This window comes from Lolium rigidum, chromosome 5 (genome assembly GCF_022539505.1).
Source record: "Lolium rigidum isolate FL_2022 chromosome 5, APGP_CSIRO_Lrig_0.1, whole genome shotgun sequence".
Lineage (NCBI taxonomy): Eukaryota > Viridiplantae > Streptophyta > Magnoliopsida > Poales > Poaceae > Lolium > Lolium rigidum.
The window spans coordinates 46,727,890-46,730,528 of record NC_061512.1 but is presented as its reverse complement, the minus strand read 5'-3'; the positions used below and the strand labels follow the sequence as shown (position 1 = coordinate 46,730,528).

The 2,639-nt window shown below is 46.5% G+C and overlaps 1 pseudogene; it reads right to left on the bottom strand.

Annotated features, from left to right (window-relative positions):
• Window positions 1-201: 201 nt before the first annotated feature.
• LOC124658176 lies at window positions 202-2,182 on the bottom strand (annotated as a pseudogene).
• Between the last annotated feature and the right edge of the window lie 457 nt (window positions 2,183-2,639).

Below are 2,639 nucleotides of genomic sequence, written 5' to 3'. Positions count from 1 at the left end.
TAGATAGAAACAAGAGACCAAGTAAAAGTCACTTCCATCTTGCAGAAAACGAGATCACATGTGCAAGTACTTGTGCCCGACAGTTTCATCCCGAAGTTCTACTATCAGGCACACATCGCAAACGGCAGATCTACTATCATCATGAACGGCAATCAGATCCATATACATGAGGATATACGAGAAGGGCCATCAACCTGGACGCAAATGATTGGTCGAACTAGCGAGAGCATTTGGACCCGGGATCCAAATCGAGTTTCCCCAAGTAACAGTCACTTCCATCTTGCAGAAAATGAGATCACATGTGCAAGTACTTGTGCCCGACCGTTTCATCCCGAAGTTGACTGTATCCTGTGCAGAGAACCCGTACCGAGAGGCCTCCACAGAAACAAACAGTTTCCCCGCTGGGTAGCTGACAGAAACAATACGCCTTGAGAGCTCAACTGTACCATCTGACTTGGTTGGCAGCTTTCCATCCTTAAAATCAAGCAGCACCATCCTCCCTTCTTTTACTTTGTCGGTGTTGCAAACAATCAGCCCTGCACACTGATCCGGCCACGACCCATCGACGAGTCGGACACCCACGGTAGTCTCCACCGAACTACCCAGCACCGCCAAAGCAAACTCAAGCATGCAGCGCTGGCGGGGGATACATGCACGGAGCCCATCTATCAAAGGATAAGTTTCACGGAACTTAAAACAAGCGAGAGCCAAGACTTCATCATCTTCAGACTCTTCTGTAGTCTTTACTTTTAGCTGAACCTCTATCGCAACTGGGTCAATCATCAGAACCGCGCGAGACGGGCCCGTTAAACGCAAGAATGGATCCTGCCAAGCAAAGCATCACAATAGCAATTGAAGAAAATTTAAAAAACTGAAGCAGGACACAGAATAGCCACATGGAGAGTTAAACTGTAGGTCTAATAGTACTAACAGGCAGGCAGCACACAAATAGATACACCAAGAGTTAGATTGTAGGTAGTCGCAATGACTCACCTTTTCAGTGAGTGTTTGGCAGTTATCCCTGGAGCATCTGAGGAGATAGTTGCGCCTACGATCTACTGAGTCCCTGGCAGCAACAAAGCCATGAACCTGAAGTGGCCAGCTCAGACCAGATAGGTCGGTGACTTTGATGGAGAAGAACTGCAAGGAACTATCCGGGAGAGCATCTGGTGGGATGGTTCCTGTTGCACAGTACATGGGAGCAAGAGAAGCTGCATGGAAGAAGCCAAATTATAAGAACACTAAAAGAATTGTTACCAGGAAACAATTTCAACATAGACTCATCCAGGTTAATAAGAAAGTATATCGACGCGGGTATTTAATCTAATGCTACGGTATCCTGTTCCTAGTTCAATATGCAAAGTAAATAATGTTTCTCTACTCTCTGATATAACGTTACGGAGTGGATCTGTGGTCATTCTACTAAAATAAATCCCAAATGAAACATACAATGCTACAACAACATACTCCCATCCATGGTAACGAACGTCCATCGATGGGTTGGGTAGTTTCCTATTCCTAATTTGCTATCAACGCAAGGAAGGCCTCCAGTCTTTATAATGGTATTGATTGGGTTTTGTTGTCGCCTGTCAGGTTAAAAAAATAAATCTTGTTCCCGCCCAATTAAAGCATAGAATAAAAAAGATTGTTTTCCTGATGTTCCTGCATCGACCTCAAGAAATTACTTAGCCAAGCCGAGCAAGGGGTTTTCTCGGCGTCTCGTCGATTCTTTCATGGGAATGAATATACATCAAGTAGAGAATTTCTTACTTTCGGCGTCGTAGGAACCGTGGCGGCGGCCGAAACACCTCTCCCAGAATTTGCGGTAGTCCTCAACCTCTTGCTCCTCTGTAGGAGGAGCTGCGTCATCCTCCTCCTGCTCCTCTGTAGGAGGAGCCGGCTCCACCGCCCGCTTCTCCTCTGTAGGAGGAGCCAGCTCCTGCACCTCCCCTCTGTGCTCATCCGTCTTCCGGATCTGAGGTGGGAGCCGATCTGTCTTGGGCATCCCGGTGCGCGTCAGGCCAAATCGCCGCGGTTTTCTGATGTTCTTCTTCGTCGACCTCGTCTTTGCGCTGGACTCGGCGCCTATGCAGATCTCCATCTCCGCCAGCCCGCTCTCGATCAGCTCCATCTCCGGCGCCGCTCAGTGAATCGGGGTTCAGCAGGTGTGGTGAATTCCCAGGCTAGGGTTTCCCCTTCGTTCCTGCTTTTGCGTCCGCTAAATTGATTTTCCGGCCGACTCCACATGACGCGGCCCAGTGGCATCCAACGGTCCGTGGAGAATTGTCGGTAACGCTGGGCGCGTCTATACATCGCCTGAAGATAATCCCGCGTGGGCCGGCCCATTAGTCTAATCGCTGGCCGAAAAGAAGTAGTACGATGCTTTCCTCAACATCTATAACATTCGATTTCTTAGGTGAAGACCCAGGCTCCAATCCCAGTTATACAAATATATTTTTCGAATTTTCCTAATCTGAGCAAAATTTAAGTTTGAATAAAATTCAAATATGAGAACAATTTTAAAATTCCGAATCTAAGCAAAAATTAATTTTGAACAAATTTTTTTGTTCGAAAATATTTTTTGTTCAATTAAATTTTCGCTCGAAATCTTTTTGCTCAAAATATTTTTTGTCCAATAA